A 25,779-nucleotide genomic window follows, 5' to 3' on the forward strand; every position below is an offset into this window, starting at 1 on the left:
GGCTTAAAAGAACATACTTTAACTGTCTTACAGGTCTGGAGGTCAGAAATCTCAATTCAGATGTCTATGGTGCTGTGCCCCTTCTGGAAGTTTGTGGGGTAAATATTGGTTTTGCCTCTTTTCAGCTTTTCAAGGCCGTCTGCATCTTATAGCAAGTGTCACATTGTTTTATCTCCCAACCTTCTTTTTTCATCATCAGCTCTCCTAATGTTGACTGTCTCCATCTCATAGTACCCTTGCAATTATCCTGGGAATATGCATATCATCAGGTAAATATTATCCTTAGTTTGATCACAGTTGCAAAATCTGTTTTGTTTAGAAAGGTAATAATTTTATAGGTTTGGGAGGTCATTCTCAGTACACTGAATCTATCCTCCTCAACAGAAAAAATAAATACTTCAAAATCTGCTGCATTCGGAAAAGTTGGATCCATGAGGAACAAAGGGATGTCAGGCAGATTTTCAGGATTCTCTGGCCAGCACTGATACTGACACACTTGAGAAGTAGGCTAGAGCCCCCTCACCATGGCTCTGGAGGTAGTAGTTACGGCCTCTGGTATCTGGCCCCTCCTGCTCTCAGAGCAATGGATTTTAATTTCCTGTTCTGTATCTCCTGGGGAGTTTCAAGCAGTCTACAAGCATTGAGTTATTCATCTTCATAACATCTCTGAACATCCCTGTGAAGTTATCAAAGGGCAAAGGAAAGGGCAGCGATAATTATCCTTATTTCACAGACAAGGAAGGTTATGACAGGAATATAGTTCAATTAAGGTCTCCACTGACTTGTAGAGAAAGACAGAAAAAAAAAAAATTATCAGCGAATTCATTCATTCCCTGCCCATCTTCTTAATCATTGTTTTTCCTGAGAGCTTCCTGTTCAAGGGTTTCTTAAAAACATGTTCTGGGCTTTCTGGAAGGTGAATTGACAGAGCAATCAATGTGTAGGCTCCATTCCTTGAGGTGTAATTGTGAGAATTCGTTGTCTCTGCATTTGATGGACAATTTACAATTTACAGTTACACATCCCAAGGTGAGGGCAGTATGAATCAACGCCAGAAGAAGCTAAAATTGAGAAGAAGCTAAGCTGCCACAAACCAGTTTCTTCATGGGGAATTTGCTTGCTAATAGTGAGTGTAGTTTTTCAATGGCTACAAAGATCTCTTATTAACCTGAAATTGGAAATGTGCAAAAGATAAAAGCTGCCTAATATCTCCCTTCAGGTGTTACATGTTGTTTAGTAAATATGCATATATTTTCAGTCTGTGTTGGCACAAACATGAGCTAGTTTCTAGCAATCCTGCCTTAAGATCATTCTGGGGACTATGATCTTGGTGATGGGGGAAGCTTCTGGGCCAAGGTCAATGTTACTTGACCTAGCAAAAAGGCTGCTAAGCAAAGGCTAGAGCCTCTTTTTTATTTTTTGGAGACTGACTGTGTGCCATAAGATAATAACATCTACCAGAATTTTTAACAGAATATTTCACCAAACTGTGCCGAAAAAGAGAGCAGCGAGAGAGACGCTTTATCTTGATACATTATGGAGCAGAGTTGTGTGGACATCCAGTTTTGCTGATTGTTTTCTGGATTCCACCCGTGCCTGCCAGTGAACCTTCAGAAATCTGGCCTCTGCTATCCCTCTAGCCTCTTGTCTGGAAATTCTAAAACACGTGATTTTTCAAGCATATCGTGGATTTTCTCATTTTTTTCATGAGAGATGTTCATTTTCCTTTTATACTTGATTTTTCCCTAGTATTCTATTCATTCTTCGGGTCTCTCAACACATACCTTTCCTGTCCCCAGCCCGCTTTCCCCAAGGCTGACACAGGTGACTCTGTGCTGTGCACCCTGCAGCAAAACAAGGGATTTCAAAAAAGAACAAAGTCAGTATTTGCTTGCATTTGAAGAGAATTCTCAAGTCAAGACTGGAAAATGAACAGCAAAGGAAGCCAATATCCAAGTATCATACTTCCACAACGCTTTAACCTAGAATCCCATTTCTAGATACTTACCTCAGGAGATAATCTGAAATTCAGAAAACAAAGTTTGGCAAAATGATTTTCGCAGAGACGATATTTACAGCCATAAGCACTGGAAACAGTGTCTACTTTTTATTTTTATATTTTTAAGGATGTGTTTATTTGAAACTCAGAGCTAGAGAGAGGAGGAGAGCCAGGAAAAAAAAGAGATCGATCTTTCGTTTGTTGGTTTATTTCCTAAATTTCTGCAAGAGCCAAGGCTGGGCCAGACTTAGCCAGGAGTCTCCCAAATGCATGCAGTGGCCCAGGTACTTGGGCCATTTTCCTGTGCTTTTCCAGTGCATCAGCAGGAAGTTGGATGGGACGTACAGCAGCTGGAATACTGGCGATATTAGTCAGTGATCTAATACACTATGTTACAACAATAGTCCTATGTCAATTTTAAATAGAGAAAAAATATGTTGTAGAGGTGATAAAAAAATCAGGTGCAATAAGCATTAGATAAGAAAAAATGAGGAGAAAATATAGGCAGCCACACTATAGTATATTTTGAAAGACATGAAGTAACTGACAATTGATATGAATTCGTGTTGTTAGCTTCTTTCCTGGAAGACCATGTCTATTTCTCGTGTAGTTCGACTGCCAGGAGATATGAAAGTAACATGCTAGAGGGGAATGTCTTAATTTGCTTGTAGTGGACATCTGTTGTTTTTCTCCTGCCCATCACTGCTTCTGTGTTCTTTGGAGATTACATCCCGATTTTTTTGCATGGGAGTTTAGGACAACCTGTGCTATCTTTGCGGTCTCCGCAGTTTGAATAAGGATGGGTAACAGGCTTGAGGTTGGTCAGATGTTTTGCTTCATTCCGGTAAACAAAAATGGATCCAGAGATGAAATAAACGTCAAGCTAATCCAATGTCAACAATTATTATTATCATTTTACTTCCAGAAAAGGACTCACTTTAAACAAAAATTTTAGGAATAATCAATAATTAGAACTGGAAGTTCTTGGATCCATTTACATATGAAAAAACTCCAGAAAATCCATTTTTTTCCTCTTAAACCATTTTTGTGTTGAATTATGAAAGCACAAGTTTTGTTTCCTCTGTAAAGGGATAAAAAAATTGTTAGTTTAAATCTGTTACTTAGCCTTACATTAGATACTAGAACGGGCAGCCTTTCTTTCCATGAAGCAGAGTAAATGTTTCAATGAATCTGACAGGAGTTTATGTTTCTAAATCAAAAAGGGCTGGAGACAATGGAGACAGGAAAGCAGGTTATTTCAAAGTCACTTTTCTTGTAAATTGGGAAGGGGATGGTAGAAAAATAATTGATTGGTTAACATCAGATTACCTCAGATTACTTCTTGAGAGGATTAAAGGATGAGAAAACATCATTATCATCCTGATTGAAACCTGCCTTTCGGGAAATTTGCTTGTTATCTCTCATTATTTTTCCAGCTTCCTCAGAAAGTCAGGTCAACGACTTAGTTTGAACTTCTTGGAATTTTAGAATGACTTCGTTTTCATTTTTACCTGTCTGTTGGGCTCCAGTGAAAGATCCTAGTCCAAAACAATGATCTGTAATTTCCATTTACTCCCACGCTACTCTATTGCTACCCTCCATTATTCAGTAATTCTGAAATCAGATGTACAAATAATTTTTCCCACACTATCCAATTCTCCAATTCTTAGGCAATGCAAACTGATAACTTGTAATATATTTGGATTCTGCACTCACTGTGCAGAGTCATCACAGAGCGCACGTTGAGTGTTCAGTCCCTAAATGTTGGCTTTACATGCCAAGCACAGGTACTGGCTCAACATTTATTCATAACTTCTGATCTACTTGGCTCCAAATATGAGTTCCTAAGATTTCTTCAATTTTGGTAAATTGTAAAAGCAGCTGATAGAAATCTGGAAAATAGTACACAATGCATTTAATCTCTGAGAGCGCAGTAACGGAAACAGAATGAGAGGTCCCCGGGACAGGGGCTGCGGGCTCACCAGTACAGGGTGCCCTCCTCACCGCATCTCCAATCTGTTCTTTGCTGACGTGTGGATTCATTCTTGTTCACAATGTGGTAGCATCTGGAACCTCTGGGGGTTTCAGGACATTTTCCAAACCTCTAATCAGTTGGTTAGTTCCCAGGAAAACCAGCCACCATCTTCTGATTGAGTGGTTCTTCAGAAATGATCCCACCGACCTACACTCACCAGTGGTTGCAAGTGGCTTACTATAGGAATAACAACACCTATCATGTTTATCTCTTTGGAACTCTTCTAGAATCTAGAAACAAGTTACACATACCTAAAAACAAACAAGCAAGCAAGTACTACTGCCGCCTTTATGATTTAGGAAGTTACAAGAGTTTTCAGGGCTATGTACCACGAACAAACCATGAGCAAGCGGAAACTTTGATATGATATAGTAGTTATCTCTATCATAATTTCATTAATTTCTCTCATGTGTCATCTGAAGAATCCTAATTCTTCACTGTGAAAGTGCTTGATGGGATTGTTCTTTTTTCCTGGTTACACACACAGTCATCTATGGAGTCAAAGATAAATTAAAATATAAATGTACCAAATGGAAAACCATCTGAAGATCCAAGCTGCTCTTGGTAAAGCAATCTATCCTGCGTTTTCAGATGACTTAGTTCTCTGATCATGTTCAACTGCTCCACTGTCACCTTTGGTTCACAGGTTCAAATGTACTTAAAAAAAACACTTAGATTTCAGTGTGCCATATTTGATAACTAGGAAGGAAATGATATTTTCTTTTATAATGTATTTTTATTCCATCAATATTGTAAGTGGTGTCTTTAAAGGGTATTGATTAATCATGTTTGCATACATTTTATTGTGTTTTTATTGAAATATTCATTTTAGCATATGTGAAATGAATCTTTTGTATGTTTTTGAACCCTCCCAATGTTTTATTGCTATATTCTGTTAATGTCTTGAAATGTTTTACTGAATATATTCTTCCATTGCCTTGCACAGAGCTTAAGCAGACAGTATTTTCTTCATGGAATGGATATTTTCCACATTTGCTTACAGAATTAAATGGGAACTATCAGGGCCAAAGAGCTGAACATCTTGTGCATACGTTTAAGCCTTCGATTGTTGGCTTATGGATGAGCCCGTAAGAAGCTGTCAGCAATTCAATCTGGATTGTCTAACTATGTTCTCTGCATGAAATTATTCAATTAGTTACTTAAGTAGTAAACATCTGCTCAGTGAAAGGCCAAATGCCAAGGATTTTTCCTGTGGGATTTGAAGAAAAAGAAATGCTTCCCCCAGTACACTAGTTGAAAGGTAATATGAATGCAGCACCTGGGATAAATACGGGTAATGACTTGTAGGATAATTAATTCACAGCCACTCCTCTCTAGTGATCAGATATGGAATCATATGCAAGTGTGGTTTTAATTTCCTCTTTTAAATGAAGAACAAGCAAAACCATAAATCATTTATCCAATTCTGCCATAAATCTCATTTGTTCCATTGCTTGCTGACAGAGTGAAAGAAATATTTTATTCTTCACATTCCTTGTGCATATCAGGTTCATTATGTTTTATTCTTCCCAGTAATAAGCAAGCAGAGGACACGCAAACGCTGAAGTCTTTAGCAGCAGCTCTTGTGCGGCTGCCTGGGATCCACAGCGACAGGCCATCACACACGCTGACGGGATGTACTTCCCTGTATGCTTTGGAGCTCCCGTCCAAGGGGGACACGGTGAAGAAGAACTTCTCACAGGGATTTGTGGGTCATAGCATGAAAAAGTCACCCATCTCTGCTCTTAGACTTTCTACAACTTTGAGACCTAAAAACCACCCAAAATTCTGTTTCCCCTTTGTATTGAAAAGCTTTACTGACAAAAAGCTGAAAATACATGGAAATAGCCTAAATTTTCGTGGTTTTTTATTATTATTCTGCAAACTGAGATTTGTTACTGAGTCTCAAGTGCCTCAGAGACTAAGCGACGGTGAGGATGTCAGCCAAACTGCTGATCTGGCTTATTTTCTTCTAGTCTTCCTTTGAAGTTCTGCAGGCATACATACATACATGTACACACACACTCTACATCTCTCTCCACACACACACGTACACACGTCTATATATTATCAGAAGTATAGAGTTCCAAGAATAATGAAAAACTTATGCAGGATGTCTTTAGGAAAATACTGAACAACATAGACAATTGCCAAGATAATACAGTTTATTTGAAAGAACACCAAACCAGCAGTGGAATTATCCTGATCAAATATTTAATTTTATTCTTTTACTGGAATGGGATTCTTTGGGAATAGTCCCATCTCTGGATCTGTACTTTTTGCAATACAAAATGAGTGATTTTGGTGGAAATCTAAATTTCTACCTTTGTATGAAAGTTTCTGCTTTTGTACTCATTTCGCTATAAGCAGGTGAGAGGAACAAAAAGACGTGAGAACTGCTGCAGAGAACTTGTGGTGTTACATCATGCAAAGTGCACACACATGCCAGGCAATGTTCCTGGCACGTAACAGACACATAACGCATAAATAACTCACACATCTTCCCCAGTTCCCCTCGTTGTTAAGTTTTGTTGATGAGGAAGCTTGAATCACATGGAATCACAGAAAATAGCTTGGCCAAGGTCTCACAACCAATTAGTGTCAGAACAAAGCTTAAAATATATGGGTGATTTTGCTCTTAAAGTCTGGACAAAAAGGTTAGTTTTTCTTTTTCCAAGTGAAACATGAGTTTCATTGTAGATGAATAAATCCTTGCATTGCTCGGAAGTATTTTTACAAATAAATAACTTGCTTTAAATGGCACAGACACATGGTGCTGGGCTGTATTTTGTGTATTTGAATTTCTCGTAGCTAATCCACTTTAGTCATGGGGAATGTTATTAGCTATACTTCAATTTTCTCAACAACCTGTCCTTTTGTTCCTACAGATCTCCTTTTGAAGATCTTCTTGGGATTTTCATTCCTTTTGTAATTCTTGTGCATTTTGTCGTGGTATTATGCTGTTTGGAATTTGAGGTACAGTAAGCATATCAGTGCTAGCCGCCTACTCTTACCAGTGGAGGAGGCGATGACTTGTCTTGCCTAATGATACCAGAAATGAGAAGGAATAATAAGGTTTGTTCTCTCCATACGGCAATGTAGACTTGAAGCATTTGTTCCATTTAGCAAAACTTATGCTACTGGTATAATGCATTGTAGAAGGTTGCATTGTGGAGTTAACAAGACCAACAAACTAGATGACACATGGATGTGCTTGATTGCCGTGGTTATGGGGATGGAGGGGAGGTGAGAGAATCTGAGACATATTAAAGCAATACAAATGCTAGAACTTCGTAATTGGGTGCATTTGGCAGGTCAGAGGGAGGGTATTTTTCAAAGGAATACATTCCTAACCTCAGAATCAGGTGGATAACCTTTCCAGGTTTCTGTGGCTTCATATGTAAAGCAGAAACTCATGTTTCCGATGCATTCTTCCAATGAAAGCATGCAAGATTCCTAGCTTTGGAGTGGGAACAGATGAAAAATCATTGAGGACAAATGCTGTTACTTATTGTCACCACAATAATGGATGTTTTGTCCTATTTTTTATAAGAAATATTAAAGAATATGATACATTTGGTGGTAACTGGATAAAAATGAGTAAAAGCACAAAAGCATGAATGTGCTTGGTCTAATAATATTCTTTTTTGAAATCTAGAAAGCCAGAATATTAATAGCCAAGTTACATTATAAGTTATGTCTTTTTCTGAAGAAAAATATAAAAATGATCATTTAACCTGATTATTATAAAAATTAGAATTTGAGAAACTTTGATTATAAAATGTATTATGATAATTGTCACTGGTTTTCAAGAAAACTTTTTGTTCTGTATTTTCCCTTTCCTATTACTCCTCCAAAAGTATCATGATCCAAAAGCTTATTTCAAAAGCAGTCAAAGAAGGGAATTAGCGTTTGGTGGCTTCCTGTGGGAGTGACACACAGAGTTTGAGCCTTTCAATCCCCACTCCTTTTGCTTATGAGTCATTTTGTCCATTCTATGGAACTAAGGGCAATTAATCAAAATATCTCCTGGATATTAATCAGAATATATTGAGTGCATTATCTGCTTGATATATAGTTGTTGTAAACATTAATGAGATAGTAGTACATCAGTGGTCACTTTAGGGAGGTGATAAAATCATGTTTCCAGTATCTATTGAACTTGAACTGAAGTTACATGTATTCTTTGCACCATTGGTTGATGTCAAAATGGGTTTGGGGAGATTTATTAAACATGTAGGGTTGCACACATCCACTGAGAAAGAAGGGATGCAGGAGAGCATGGACTGTAGGCTCCTTTTCTTATGAAGACATACTGCGTTGATCTTATTGAAATGACATCCTTTTCTACAGCTAATGGGCCTATTCCACTAGAACTGTCATACTTCATCAGATATTATAGAAATTGAGTGATCCCTGTATATAATTTTATACAATTCCCATCAGGTTCTATTGATTTTTATAAATATAATTGAGAGCTCAATATAGATTAAATATTCCTTTCCAGGAACCGCAGGTACATCAAATCTAAGTATATCAAACATGTCAATTTGAGTTTATTTTAACATTTGTTTTACTTATTTGAAACATAAGCAGAAGGAAAGAGTGAAATAGCCCCTATTCAATGGGTCACTCCAAAAATGTTAATATGTGGTATAGGACCTTACACATAGTAGGGTTTAAGGGCTAACCTGAAAGAAAAAAAGTGACATGATTGAGGCCAATTGTTTGTGGACCCTGGAGGTGATGCTACCTAGTATGAAGGTATCGTTCTGAACATGCCTGGCTCCATGCATCTTTGTCACTACTCACTGTCCTGCTGTATGAGAATACGATTCCGGGGAGTTGGCACAGCCAGAGGTCACCATCCTGAACTGAAAGCCAGCCTTTCAATGATACAGAGAGCTGAGTGACTGATGACTTCAAAAACCCCCAATCCAGCCAGAAACATCATCCCTTAGCAGTCTTTCTGCAAAGAACTACATATTCCCATGGTTAAAGTTATTATTTGGGTATTTAGTCCCTTAAACTAGAAATAATCTGGTCCCTTATATCATTATTGAAGGCAGCAGAAAATAAAATTCAGTTTTAGATATGCAATTCTACACAAATCGTGGTAATGTCAAGAAGAATTTTGCTCACTACGTGTGAGTAAATCAACTACCAAGTCTGTTGAAACAGGAAGAAAAAAGCGCACGGTATCATTCTTTCTCAAGAATTTTAGTTATTTAGATAATGTTTCTGTGATATTTGTATATCCTATTTTTAAAACAGCTGGAAGTCTAAATTTAAAATGTATTAAAACTAAAATTTTATGTGATTTATTTCATGATAATGTGATTTGCTGCGGCTTTGATTGTAATAGAAATTTTAATTATGTAGTCATTCTTTCCTGCAATTACTAACCAAAAATATTGTGCTCATATTTAAGGCAAATATTATATATAACCTGTTTCCATTGATAGAAATTAGTAGGATTAAGACTGAAATAAAACTTCAAAAGATCACATATTTACCAATAGAAAATTACACATTTTCAATAAATTTAGTAGACATATGGATTGTATTTAAAAGACGCTGAGTTGCCTGTTATTTGATGTCAAATTTTAGCAAATATATGTTTTTTTTTACTAGTTTAGCATTTCTTTATAGTGGATGCCTCCCAAATCCTATCTTCCAGGTTATTTTTTAAAATAAATATGCAGTAGAGTAATATTGTCTATCATCACTCTAGTCTACAGATGCATTTGAATCTCAGAAACTTCCTTTAAAAAGCACTTTTTAAAGTTACTATAAAAAGATAAAGTCTGTAAAAGGCATTTGGCATGTCAGTTAAGAAGCCAGTTGGGGTATTTCATTCTGGGTTAGAGCACTTGGGTTCAACACCTGGCCCTGCTTCCGACTCCTGCTTCCTGCTGTGTGCTTCCAGTGGGGAAGCCAAAGATGGCTCACATGATGGAGACGCTGCCACGGCATGAGAGACCCGGGCTGAGTGTTCCCTCCTAGTTGCCACGCAGTCCTGGCTGATGGCTAAACTCTCCTCTCTATTCCTTTCAAATCAATAGAAAAATAAATAATGACTTAAACAAAACTGAAATATTGTGGTCAACCTTCCACACCGGCTTTTTTGAGATGTCATTAATCCCTTTTTTTTGGAAGAGAACAAAATAAGCAAATTGAATAACAATGACATACCTTATTTATTCAACTTTCCACATTCAGACTCAGATCAAGGAAAAACAAGTGTGTACAGCAATGCCAACAAAGTGGTATTACACATACGATGGAGCAGGAAGGACAAATGTCCCCGAAACAACACTGTAGTCAATGTGATGCAGTAGCTCACCTGAGGTTGTAGTCACTGAGGACTGCCTTTCCAATGTAATGTAGGAGCTTCTAGCTACAGGTTTGTTAAGCATACAAAGGCAGTTTTATTATACAAACGTTCAAGTAATAATGTAACTGATAATTAACATTTTAAACATGAAAGTAAGCAATACTTCTATGCAGCACAGAATATATGAAAAAATGTTAATAGCGACCTTACTCTTAAATGAGCATTTAACGTGTGGCAAGTGTAATAATATTGACATCAGATGCTCCTCTGTTTGAAACTGAGCTTGACTCGGGATTTTGTGTGTGACTTTGAAGGGCCGACACTTTGGTTTCTCAACTTGTCCTTCAGCCAGGTTATAGACAGTGTGGGGACACGAAGACCTCTGCATAATGTTTAACATGGTTCCTTGATCAGAGAAGACCATCAATATGTGTCATTTGCTTTTAGAGAATCATCAGTGGTCAAGAGGTGATGAGATGTACTACAAATGCAGCATATAAGGGGAGAGAGACCCGTTGTGCAACAGAGAAAGGACACATGGAAAAAGTGACAGACGAGCTGAACATCGCACGGCTTTTTCTAATCATGGCGAGGAGTGAGGGTGTGTCTTTCCTTCCTTCCCCCTGAAGAACTGTCTGCTCCTCCCAGTGCACAAAAGTACATTCTTTTCAGTGCTGACTGCACATCAGCTGTGTCAGCGTACTAGATGATTATAGCTCCTCATTATTATCCCATATTATTTGCTGTCTTGCCCAATTTAATCACATCCATCTGAAAGCTGGGGAATTATACTTGGATTCTTTTTCATTGTTGTTTGGGTTAAGCAGGCCTGAAAGTGCTGAATCCTTAAGGACTCATCTTTAGTACATGACAAAATTGCATAATATGATGTACTAGCTCTGCATTTAACCTTGAATTTTAAATCCATTATTTGGTCATTAACCTTGTGTTTCATAGGACCCCAGTATGAAGCTGATCAGTAAAGACTCTCTGTCCCTCATTTGTGTGTGGGTCAATTAAATTACACTCAAAAAATTTCCTCAGTGTCTATAATGGGTCCTTACAATTTACAAGTTCATCTCTGTATACACAATTTCTATCTTAGTACCTAGCACAAACTTTGCAATCAATGAATATTTTAAATGAGTCATTGTAGGATACCAACTATATAAGAAAATTGTCTTACACTTGAGAATCTTATAAGGGCTCATAAAAGTATACCTAATATTGGCATGTGCTTGATTATACCTAAAAATATACAATGTAAGAGGTATTTGATTAAAAGAGTAAATGACAGTTGGTAGTAAAGAAGAATGAGGTTACTTGGTAGAGAAGACAGTGTTAGTGAGGAACATCAACAAGTGATGAAGAAAGCGCACTTTGATATCCACGTGTGTAATACAAATAAACCATCGTATTTTCCTTGAAGGAGAAAACAGTGTTTATTACATCTGAATGCATCTCAGAGTATATGGATATGAAATAATACCAGACATGCTGCAGGCATGAAATCAGGATAACATAGGTTGTTTATTAGCCAGATTGACTCGATCATTAAAACTGATCATATCTTATGAAAAAGATGGAATTTATACTGTCATTGTTGCATCTCATTCTGTATTGGGTGCTCAGGTTCAAGATCTGGCTCTACGCTGACTCTGGCTTCCAGGTTATGTGCTTCCAGTGGGGAAGCAGAATATAGCTCAAGTCGGTGAATCCCCATCACCTTCATGAGACACCCACAGGTATCATTTGTAGTGAGGACAGATTTCAAAAGAGAAAAGTTTTGCTTATCATTGCTTAACACCTTGGTGAAAATTATTGTAAACATTTCATGCAATCTAAGAGCATACAGCAAATGTTAGGTTTGGTGTTCAGTGTTAGAAAAGTTAATTTGCATAATCAGACCATCACCTTCTAGCACTATAAATGGGTGTCAGTAATCTCACATCCTTTGTCATCAACGCAGAACCATTGAAGTAGTAACAGTTATCTCTACCTTAGTGGTTGTGTGGAAGTCAAAGATTAGTGCAAAGTAATTCAAAAATTTCAGAGCTATAGCACTTTAAAAACGTAACTTTTTTGTATCAGATAAAATGGTTTCAATGAAATAGGCATTTCTAACTTAAAGAGTAAAGGAATTATGTATTATAAAAAGCAAAGTGAAACATATTTCAATTCCTATCATTTAGAAATTAACAATGCTGCAAGGGAGCCAGGTTCTTTCTTTAGATTTTCACTAACATCTCTCTGCTGGTAGGTTAGTTCTGTATCACCTCATAGCCCAGCAAGGCTGCACCAAGTCCAGGCATCACATTAAGATCAAACATTGACCAGGAGCATAATATGACTGTGTTTCCTAGTATCTCGCCATTGTGATTCACAAGCATTTTTTTTTGCAGGACAAACATAAGCATTGTGTTTTCTGCCTCTGAACAAAATGAGATATGGGAATTTGTAAGACACTAGAGGGCAGGAGGGATGTTGTATTAAAATAAGCATCTTCCTTGGGGTAGAGTGGACTTTGAGGAGTTAAAAAAGGCATTACTGTCATGTATGATTTTTTACTTTTACTTTACTTATTTTTTCTATTTTATTTCAGAAACCTGTCAGTAACCCAAAACGGCAAGTTAAGGAGCTGATGCTGTGGTTTGCATGGAAAGCTGCCACATACAGCACTGCATGTCCTGTGGCCACCAGTCCATATCCTGGCTGCTCTACTTCTCATCTGGTTACGTGATAATGCTCCTGGGAAGAGCTGTGAACAACAGCCATGCTCCTGGGCCTCCGCAGCCGCGTCAGAGACCTGGAGGAAGCTCCTTGGTCCCGGCTGCCACCTGGCCTAGCCCTGGCCATTGAGGACATTTGGGCAGTGAACAAAGTGATAATGGGCCTCTTCCTCCCTCTCTCACTCTCTCTCTTTCTCTCTTTTGTCTCTCCCTCTCTGTAAGTTTGCCTTTCAAACAAATAAATAAATCTTTAAAAACAGAAAAAAAAAGTATCAAGTTGATTCTAAGCAAATCTCAATAAACTATAACTGACCTACCTCATTTTCTTTTCAAATTTATCTCCGCCAAATCCATGGATTACTCCATGACATATGAATTTTCTGTAAGTTGCCACCATTACCTGTATTTAACTTTTACAAAGCTCTGTTCCATGAAACTGCATTTAACTAGAGATGAAATATATATTTTGCATTGACCCCCAAAGACATATGAGATCATTTAGCGTCCAAACCTGGATTCAGTAGATTGTGGTGGTGACTTCGAGCTGAGAGTGTGTGCCAACCATGTACTCACATTGTTACAATCCCTTTTCAGCATTCATAAAGCCTTAAGGTTACAAGAATAATTTACCACAAGACAAGGCACAGGAAATCGTAATTTGGTAGAGGCACTATTATCCTACACTACAACTTAAAATAAATATCTGAAGTTCTATGAAGAATCTGATCTCCTATGAGGAAAAGCAGTACATAATAAGCAGGAATGTTCTCCTTTAGATCTTAACATATTGGCCTCTTCTTACCAGATGTTTTTATTTTAGTGATTTTTTTGTTCCACATAAATGACAATATTTTCTCCAACATGTTAAAAGAATGAATATTTATGGAAAAATAGGTTGTGAAACATTACATTTGACATTTCTGTTCATTGCCAAGATTTAGTGATGCAGTGGAAAACTTACAAATTATTAATGTGTTCATTCCATTAAATGATCATGTAGTTTCCTTTTAAGGATGAAATTTCCCCATTTCCAATTCTATAACTTTTTCTTCATGCATTGTGCTTCTATAAACCACATAATTCACCAAAAACAGCTAATGATTTAATATCCTGCAGATGTTTAAAGCTATGTAGGCAAAAATAAAGCAGAAAGACCAAATAAACCACAAGAATTGTGACCATGACATATACTGGTAGATTTTTGTGTTTTCTGGTGAGCAGCATGTATTTGAAGGTTATAAATTAATATTACAGCTCTTTATAACTCAGGTTATGCCATGTCATTTTGAGATCACAGAACAAATGGCAGTTCAGAGACATTCATATATAATTATAGCTGGAATTCATATAGAACTGTAGCTAAAGTAACCAGGAAACATAATATAAAAATTAAATCTGCAAATGCTATTATGGGACTTGTGTATATGAAAATTATCAGCCCTTCATTGAATTTTTACATTATCACTTCACAAAAAATTGTAACTACTTGACATTTTACAGCTGACTAGAAATATTTCTTAAGAATAAAAATTAACACATTTTCAATACTATCTCATGTCAACTGTGTTTACGATTATGGGTGATATTTATAATGTATTTAGATCTATAATGTATTTTAGGGAAATAGGCATTTACTACCTTTTTGAGGGAGACAAACGATGGTAGTAAGTAAGGAGTGAAAACTGAAGGTTAATAATTAAAAAAAAAAAACCTTCATAGGCTGTCATTATCTGGGTGCCTTCAGCCATTTTTCTTAGTGCTATGGTTTTCATACAATCATGTTGGCTGATGCATAAGAATTAACTAAAACAAAACAAAAAAAAACCCACAAAAACTAAAGACCATATAGATAAAATCACTAACTAGTCAATTCACTGGAAGAAAAAAAAAAAAAAGAATATCCCTTCCAAATAACTAAATTGTTCTGTCTCCTAGGGATTTTTTTAATCCAAATTTATAGTTCATGGGAACCCTTGTAGAACTGGAATGCTGCTCGCAGACACTGCAGACAGAGCAAAGGCAGGTGGTGAGTTTGGCCTAGATGAGTGGATCCTACTCCAAAGCAACTGGAAAATATGTTTTTTTGGTGGACACTTTTGGATAAGTTTATTCACTGTGTGACTTTTACAGTGTCCTTCTGCGGCTCTTTCAGTGAAGCGTACCGTTTCATTCACACTCTCAAAAAGAAAACATCACTTTGTCACTTCCAAATTTAAATATAGGAAATTTATCCCCACCTTAAATAACTCTTCATTTTCAGCAGTGTTCTAGCTATTTCTAGCAGTTAGAGGCCTTATATTTATCATCTTAGATTACTACGGGATTGTCTGATTATATTCATAGTCCTAAAGAACCATTTACTTATACCTATCTTTATTAACAAGTCCATCATGTTTCCTTTTGGAAAGCATCTTTTTACCCCTTTTGCTTTCTTTCTTTCTAATTTTTCCATGCATAGTTCCTAATAATACGCTAATGATAATTAAGATTTATTGCCTGGCTACCAGTCAATTAAATATAATAATCTTAGCACTGACACACTAATGATCTGAAGTTGAGTCTGTATGGCCCAAAGGTCTGTGGGTTAATCATTAAGCTAAAAAGAAATAAACTAAAAGTCCATTCCATCCATAATTCAAATTTTATCATAAATTGATAAATACACCAAGTGTTAAATAGGTTTTAATAAAATAAATAAATCTAGCAGGAAATTCACAATGAAAGGGCCATTAGTTTTGTTTTTTTTCTTTCCAACTTTGAGTTGAAATCACCAATGGAAAGCAACCTCTAGGAAGATGTCTAGAATCTATAACTCCAGGTATTCACAGTATTACTGCCCCAATAACAACCACAACCAGCATAAATAGGCCTTTCAATGATTCTCATGGCCATTTCAAACATTGAAAACTTAGTAACTTTAATTTTACACGATTTCCACCAAAACTGAGATAGAATTTCTCACCGATTTTCATGTGGATAATAGATGAACTTGCCCTCAAGTATGGTGTCCGTAAGTATGGTATGAGACTCCCTAGATGCTTATATGATTCTTAGAATTTCATAACAAATGAATTTCAGCACAGAGTATAAAGCTAAGCCTCCTTGAACAAATGAAAGAACACATATAAAATAAAAATATAAATATTTGATAACATGGAGTCAACAGCCCGGTGCAATAGCATAGTGGTTAAGGTCCTCACCTTGCACTCACCAGGATCCCATATGGTTGCTGGTTCTAATCCAGGCAACCCTGCTTCCCATCCAGCTCCCTGCTTGTGGTCTGGGAAAGCAGTTGAGGACGGCCCAAGAACTTGGGACCCTTCACCCGTGTGGGAGACGAGGGAGAAACTCCTGGCTCCGGGCTTAGATTTGGCTCAGCTCTAGCCGTTGCAATCACTTGGGGAATGAACCATCAGACAGATCTTTCTCTCTGTTTCTCCTCTTCTCTGTATATCTGACTTTGTAATAAAAATAAATAAATCTTAAAAAAACTGAAAAATCAAGAAATATTAAGCTTTGGATAAAACTATATGTGTAATATACAAAATAAAATATCTGTTAGAAGATTAGATTTTAAAATGTATGTCTAAAACTGGAACAAATCAAATTTTAAAGACACAGTAAAACTGATCTGATTGATAGGTCACCCAGAAAGGCATTAAAGCCCCACCTGATTGCATTAGATCTGTTGGCAATTGTTTTCTCACTACTTTCTCTTCCTATCATTACCTGTTTGGAATGGACTTTTCCAAAACACTGACTTCATTCTTTGACATGGGTGCTTTCGGACAATAAAAAATGAGTGGCTTGGGTGCTGCGTTCAAGCAGAATCTTAGAAGTGCTTCCAAGGTCATTGGTGTGTGCTCTTGGAAGGCACTTGGAACGTAGCCTTGCAGTTACTTTGTTCTAGTTTGTTCTGGCCCTCCACTGAAGTAGACCTAAGAAGCACCATGCTTTCCTGGAGGACAAGCATCCTTGGCCTGCACACTGAGATCATGTTAAGAAAGACTAGAAATAACCACCAGGAATGTCGTGTCTTTGGAATGCTTTCAGGATTCAATCTTTATACAGAATGAGTAGAAAATGAATGATTTCTTGGAAAATATTGAGACTTTGCTACCTTCTTAGAAATGCACTTTGTCTAATATACTAACACATATGACATGATTCTTTATCATCAAGTGGAGTGAATTAAAATCATCAAATATATTAATTAAACTCTAAAGAAGTTTTGTTTCTCCTTTTTGCTTGTGGTCGAGAGACTACCTTAAAAATACAACTTTTGAGCCCATTAACAGAGGACTGGATAAAGAAACTGTGGTTCATCTATTCTATGGAGCATACTCAGGTATTAAAAACAATGAAATGCAATCCTTTGCAGCTAAGTGGGATGAATTGGAGACCATTATGCTAAGTGAAACGTGCCAATCCCAAAATGTCGGATACCACATGTTTGCTCTAATATAATATAATTTTCATCGAAAATTTCAATGCTAATATGGCTAAGGGTTGTTTTGCTCATCTTCTAGAACGGCTCTTTCTTCTTTCAATGTACAGTTTTGTAGTGTCAAATTTATTGTTTTGGCTGCAAATCTTATGTTTTAGCACTTCCTAATTATTTGTACCTCTCCCTATAAGTTCTTGTGATTCATTAATTGATCATCCATAGGAGATAGTTGGCTTAAAACACTTGAGATTGAAAATGTGGGTCCAGAGTGGTGGCCTAGTGGCTGGAGTCCTGGGCACACCAGGATCCCATGTGAATGCCAGTTCTAGTCCTGGCAACTCTGCTTCCCATTCAGCTCCCTGCTTGTAGCCTTGGGCAGTTGGGGTCGATCCGAAGCCTTGGGAACCTGTGCACTCGTGGGAGACCTGGAGGAGGTTTCTGGTTCCAGGCTTCAGATCAGCGCAGCGCGGGCCGTTTCAAACAGAGGATCTTCTTCTCTGTCTTTCCTCCTCTCTGTATATCTGCCTTTCCAACAAAAATAAAATAAATCTTTAAAAAATCAGAAAATATAAATCTCATTTTAAAAGAGATTGTAAATGTCAATTTCAACACTGTTTTGTTACATATCATGAGCATTTAAGGTCTAGTTTTTAATTTTAATTTCTTCAACTCCAAGGATCATGCACTGGCATCTATTCCTGCAAGAAGATTTTCAAATCCTGTCTTCACCATTGTTCTTTTTGTATCATGTTTATTAACTTCGTGCTGGTGAACTTTTATTATTCTCTCCCGGTTGTGGTTTATACTCAGTGTTTCTGCATTTTAGGGGTTATATAATGGAAGTATAGCAGGAACCGATATGTTCAGATATGGAGACAAAGTGGTGTATGTGGCTATGCATACATGCCAAAGATGGACTCCCAGTGAAAGGATTGGCTATATCCTGACAGTACGATGATGTACTGTCTGGCAATGTCCATGCCTACATCATTGGGAAACACTTCAATAACAGCGTGATGGACTTGTGACTGTTCATGAAGGACATCCATTATAAAACTAGAAGGGAAATCAATGGAGCTGGCAGGAGGGACCTTGGTGAAGGGCACGGGCCACCACAGAATCTATGGAACTATATCATGAAACAAAAAAAAATATTTAAAAAAATACATATATATAAAATTTTGACTCTGATATTTCTATTTAACGTTCTTATTATGATTATTTAGTGAAATTTATTTTGTAGAAGGCACATTTCCTTCCCAAAAAATGAAGTCATAAATTCTTTAAATCATTCCTACATCCTTAATCCATTATGTTGCTTCCAATTATATATGATGCTAAAATGAGCACTTCTGATACAAACTTTACTGTATAACTGACACTAAGGATATAAGTATGCAACAGAATATATTGCATTTGTGGAAACAAGTGCATATTTTAAGTTTGCTGTCACACATTGCATTTATCAATTATAGGTTTTGGAATAATGTATCCTCTCATTACCAATATATAAAATTACACTTTTATTGTATTTTTATAACTATTGACTTGGCATTTCTCAACATTTCCTGAATCTGTAGGTATAAATGATATCTTGTTTTAATTAGAAACATAATGCAATTTAAAAATATTGAATTATAAGCATTAGAAGAGAAAGGATGGTTCCTTAGGAGTCAAGCAATGATTATAGTGAATTAGTTCCACCACATTAATTTATGACACATTAATGTTGTTTACTTTAAAGAACATCATGCAGATGGTATTTTCTGGGGGCATAAAATATTATATTGCAAAAAATCATTTTGCAAAGATTCTGTGTATAACAGAAAAGATATGTACTTACACAAGAAATGCGAGTCTACCAGTGAGCTATGCTAGGGTCTGCCAAACCAGGGGTTCTTTGAGAGCTGTTTCATTGATGATTTTTAGGTGCTATAGGCTTGATTAGGTAGAAGTCAGAAAAGCTACATTTTTTTTTTTTTGTCTTGTGCTGTATATTCCTTCACTAAAGAGGCCTTTCCAAATGTTGGACATAGTTTGATTGATGATCACCGAATCACAGAAGTGTTGGATCAATGGTAACATCTGTGTATGTTTGTCCATCTTATCCCGCTATACCAAAAGCCTGAATTACTTCAAGGAAAATGAACTTATTTCTCACAGTTCTGGAGGCTGGAAAGTCTAACGTGAAAAGACACTGTCTGGCCGATGAGCTCTTGCCGCTTCACCCTGCAGAGGGGATTCAGAGACCAAGAAGGTCAGAGTGAGTCAAGCTTGTTTTCACAATGATCAATGTCACCATATTAAATCTACTTACAATATCACAACACATTCACCTCTTATTGTGCATCTCCCTGCAAGATTATTGCTTTGAGGTTCTTTCTAACACATGGAGACATCATAGCATTATGGTACAACTTTTCGCATGGCTGTTGTTTCTCTTCCTCTCTCTCATATGCAGGCTTACAGAATGCTCAATATTTGATTGTGCATTCATTTAGTAACTTGAAAGGGAATGATAATGTATACAGTTCAAATTTATGAATGGCAAATATACTGGATTTCTAACGTGTTAGTTGACAATACGTCACTAAAAACAGCATACAGATCTGATTGAAAGTTCAAATTCTATTTACTTTTAAATATTCACAATGCCCTTTAATCTCATGAAATTAATCTACTCTACATTGTATTGCTATTATTTTAATTAATTTTCTACCTCCTTATGTATTTAACAAAACAAAAAGTAAGTGAATGAGTATTGTTAAATAATAACCATCTTCTATATAATCCCATCCATTCTGAAAATTGCTGAAGTGTACCAGTCAAGATTCAAACAGCTAAGAAACAGCTCTAAGCATTTTTTAACTGGAGGAAAATTAAAATAGCAAAGGTCACTTAGGAAACATTAGGGAGAATCATGAGAGAAAGTCAGTGAGACTCTGCTAAGTTGCAAGAAACCAAGAAGTTAGGATTTTTAAAAGTCTAGACATTGACAATCCCCATGACTGTAGTTTATTCAGAGCATCGCGGAAACTCTCTGCCCATATTTCTGCCAGCTTCTGCAATCAGAGAAAGGTAATAGTTTCTCCTTTCTCGCCATGTTCTAAATCTCCCACGAGAGAGTCTTAGATAGTTGGAGATGGAGTTTAAAATTTCAGTTTCCTTTGATACAGGAAAAATATGCAAAAGGGCACCGATGGTACTGAGAGGTCCGGAGTCAATCTGGTACAGTAGGCAGGGTTTCCAAAGTCTGGTATTTCAACTATTATGCTTCTTTTTGAAATAAAGTACAACTATGCCATCTGTTTCAAATTATTTCATTCCCAAACTACATTCATGCTTCAGGAGGACTGAAAAGATGGGTTCAAGACTATGACATTTCAGGGATGGAGCACCGTGGGAAGGCAACAAGCAAACGGAAGTCATGGCAGGACCTCACTCCTAAAACCTGTACATAGATGCATCGAGAGTTTATATAAAACAGCGTTAGATGGCTACAAAAAGAACGAGTAAAGTACAAAACCAGCCAAACAAATAGGCAAACAAATAGGCATAGATTTTGCAGGAGACTCCAAGCATGAATTAGCAGGGAGATTTATTGCAAGCACCAAAAGTGAGACTTGCTTGCGATGTGTAGCAGGGAAGGACTTTAAAGGTAAGAAGGAGCCATCGTAGAGATGGAAACCACACAATGTGTTTATAACTGACATTAACTCTGGATCTCCAAATGTGACTTTGCTACTTCTCTCAGAGTTTGACGGAAAAGTATTTTAGTGTTCTTTGCTTGCGTTTTGTAAGCAATTCCTCATTGAAAAATATTATTTCTTTTTCTTGAACAACTCATGGTTTTATTATTTGACATCTAGCTATGTTGGGTGTTGTTAATCATATGTGTAAAATAAAGTCTGTATTATACCTCCTAGGGACTACATGCGTCATGACATAGTTTATAATGAGTAGGGTGGGAAAGAAGTCTGTTTGAGACCAGTGGTGGGTAAGAGTCTTCTGTAAATGTCTAATAATAAATGTTTTTAATTTCAGTGGCTATACATTACCTGACAACCACTCAGTTCTTCTGTGGCTGTATTTATCTCACAATCATTCAGTTCTGTGGCAGAAAGTTGGTATGGAGAATGTATCATTGGATAACTGTGAATATGTTCCAATAAGACATCGCGATTGACACTGAAATACAATGTTATGTGATATTCAAGTGCTAAAATATGATTTGTTCTTTGAGAATACATTTGGCATTTCTTTTTTTTTTGGCACTTCATTTTTTTAATTTTTTGAGAAAAAATAAAAATTATTCTTGGTTCTCAAGAAATAGAAAATGATTTCAGCCTGGATTTAATCAGTTTGCACTTTGTCTAACATATCTTTATGTCTACATTGTCCAAAACACAACATTCACTAGCTATGTGTGTTTATTTATTACTTGTTGAAGGGTGGTTGGTGTTTCAGAAAATTTCATAATTATCAAAGATTTATTTATTGGAAAACAAGAGTAAAAGAGAGAGGTAAAGAAGAGCTCCTATGTACTGGCTTACTCTCCAAATGGCCACATGAGCCAAGAACTTCATTAAGGTCTGCCATATTGTTTTCAGGAGCTCCAAGTACCAGGGAGACCTGCTGCTTGCCCATGTACATTCACATTAAACTTGTTGAAAAGTTCAGCAGGCAATGGAACCAACACTCTGTGACGTAGGATGGTTCAACTTACTGTACCGCAAAACTGGAACTCTTCTTTCTTTATTGTATCTAAGATTTTAAAAAGGTATTCAACTCAATTATTATAAACCTTTAAGCATACTTGGAAGTATTTGAGTATATAAACTCTATTTGCAACTGCAAAAAATATAAACTTGGAAGAATTTGGTTACATATCCTATTTCTATTGCAAACTTTCAGAACTATAAATAGCAATTAATATTTCTAGAGAAAGTGTATAATTCTACAATTGAGAGTCACTTAAAGTACAAAATGAACACTGTATTTGAAGGGGATAATAAAAACCATAGAACAACAATTACATAGTTAATTATAAAATTAGTAATTATTAACCCAACCAGAGATAATTAGTAAAACTAATAATAGTATTTTATTTAGTATACATTATAAAATTTTGAATGTTGTAGTAAAGTTTATTATTAAAAAGAATTTTTTAAAGGTTTGTCTATTTCTTATTTGAGAGACAGACTTTATAGACAGAGAAGCAGAGAGAGACTGAGAGGGGTTTTCCATTTGCTGGTCTACTCTCCAAATGTCCACAACGTCCAAGTCTGGACCAGGCTAAACCCAGAAGCTAGAAACTTCTTCAGGATCTCCATAGGGATACAGGGACCCAAGGTCCTGTACCATCCTCTGCTGCCTCCCCAGGCCGTCAGCAGAGAGCTGGGTCAGAAGCAGATCAGCCTAGACATAAACTGGTGCTCATATTGGATGTGTGTGCAATAGAGGGAAGGATTAGCTTTCTGTGTCACCATGTTGGCCCTCTGTCTTTCTTTAAATTTATTTGACATTATAATGCAGCCATTAGAAAAGTTACAATTGCATACGTAGAATGTGTTTTATTTCTAATTCATCAAACTTCTCCTGCTACATAAATACTAAGGCTACATTTCTTATTTTCTCTTGTAATTTGTTGGATTGTATGACTGATGTCAGTTAAAAAAAAAAGAATTCTGATAGTTGTAAAACGGGTTACTCGTCTATGTTTAGCCTGCAAACAATACCAGGCTTTCTATGAAAAATAGCCTAAGTACTATGATACTAGTTAGGTACAACCTGACATGTAGAATCATTGAACCCAATGTCTCTGCTTTGGACTGGAATGTGCAAAGAAAATAAATTTTTTAATGTAGGTCCCTATAGTTTATACATTGTTTTTATGCTGGATGTGTCACTTTAACTCAATAAGTTAGAAATCACCCATGAGTCAGGATAGAGTAAAAGTGTGAATTTGCATTACTAATTTGCTTGATTGACTGAACAAAATATCTATGACAACCATTTCAAACTTTGAAAACTGTAGGTATAGAGCAGTAATGTCTGAAAGACAGGAAATAAGGTGCATGTAGGCATGTAATGGGTCAATGGGTACAGTCCATTTTCAGGGTAGTGAGAGGAAGATAAACAAAGCTGGTGAACCAGTCTGGGGAGACCTAGAAAATGAAACCGGCAGTAAAAGAACGATCTGTGCAAAGAGAGATAGATGATAAAGATAGATAGATAGATAGATAGATAGATAGATAGATAGATAGATAGATAGATGATAGATTCGCACAGAAATACTGAGGGGCCTTCCAACAATCTGATTGATATTGGCCTGTACACATGTGAAAGGGACTGACACAAAGGAAAGCGTCACTTAAAACTAAGTCACTGTGATGATTATGAAAATAGGCAAGATTTTGTTAACATTGGCAGAGAAAGTCACCAGGTAGAATGCACTGAAATATAATGCCTTGCTCATTAGGCTAACAGCCCTGGAAAATGCCGTTCTGGACCATATCTGACATCCCTGAAAGATTCAAGTTCAATACAAAATTATGTAACATTAAAGCAACACAAAATAAAGTGCTACTTAGGAAACAGACACATTGTACATCTAACAACATAAAGCTGCGTTTCCAATATCTAACAAAAATTTCCCAGATATGGAAAGATAAAAAGAAAATGTGGCCTAAAAGCAAGAAAGTGATAATCAATGGAAGGAAATCTAGAAATAAGTGATGGGACTAAGGACATTATAACAGTTATTACAAAAATGCTGCAGGGTCCGACACAGTGGTGTAACAGGCTAATCCTGCAGGATCAGCATCCCATTTGAACACCAGTTCCATTTCCAGCTGCTGCACTTCTGATCCAGCTTCCTAATGATGAGAATATGGCCCACATCTTTTGGGCTTTTGAGTTCATACCGGAGTCTTGGAAGAATCTCATAGCTCCCAGTAAAGGATCTAACCCTGGCTATGTTGGCCATTTCATGAACTGGAGGATGGAAGATCCCTCTGTGTCTCTCTCTTTCTCTGTGATTCTGACCTTCAAATACAATACATCTTTTAAAAAAGTATGCATGCATTTAATGAGTTAGAGAAAATGCTATCTCAGTGAAAGTAGTAGATATAAAAACATCAAAGCCAAAATCATACAAAATGGTAAGAGGGATCCGAGAATCATTGAGCTTTTTGACAAAATATGAAGTGAAATATCTGAACAGTTGGATTTCAATACATAATGACATATAAAATAAACATTTTAAAATTGTGTATTTCATTGTAGGAAATACACAATGAGTCTTCAAAACTTTCATTGATAGCACACTTTGGAAAAAGATGTTATTTATTTTAAAAACAGAGTGACCAAGAGAGAAAGTCATACAGAAATAAAGACATCTTCTGTTCTCTAGGTCACCACACAAGTGGCTGCACTAGCTGGGGTTGGTCCAGGAGCAAGCCAGGAGCCTGGAACTCCATCCAAGTCTCAAAGCAGGAAACTGGAACCCAACTTGTGAGTCTTCTGTTGTCCTCCTAGGCGCCTTATCAGGAAGCTTGATCTAAAGTGGGCCAGCCAGGAACTGAGCTGGCATTCTTTTTGATGCTGGCATGGCAAAGGGGGCACTTAACATTATGCTGTTCCACAATGCTAGACCCACACATAATCTTTTACTTCTGCTTTTCATGAATGTTTTAGTGTCATCACACTAGACATATGCAGTGATACTGTAGTGATCATTTCTTTCCTTGAGGCTGGATAATAGAGGGCAATTGATCCACAACTGAGATTAAGTCAAAGAACTGCTATTTCACCGATGTCTTCTGGATCATAAATTATGTTCCTTTTCCAATTATACCACTGTGTCTTTTCTATGAATAATTGATGATGTAATTACCTTAAAATGACTCAATATTGTAGTTGAAGGAAAATATGAATAGAAAAAAGCATGGGAAAATTTTTCAGCCTTGATTTTTTTTCTCACAAGCTAAAGTTAAGAGCAATCCTATTTGTAATAAATGAATACTAATTGCTTATGTAAACATTCTATTTATCTGTTTACCTTTTATCTATTTATTCCTAAAAGCATTCCTAATCTGTTCTCCCTCTTTTACATGTATTGCCTATATAAACTGATGTCTGGTTACAAGCATCATTTAGAAAGAAAAATATCTGTAGAAAATGTATGAGTCTCAAAAATGGCATGGCCTACTCTTCTTGTGGACCTGCATT

This window comes from Ochotona curzoniae, unplaced genomic scaffold, assembly GCF_017591425.1.
Source record: "Ochotona curzoniae isolate NIBS_2020 unplaced genomic scaffold, NIBS_Ocur_1.0 scaffold_4505, whole genome shotgun sequence".
Classification (NCBI taxonomy): domain Eukaryota; kingdom Metazoa; phylum Chordata; class Mammalia; order Lagomorpha; family Ochotonidae; genus Ochotona; species Ochotona curzoniae.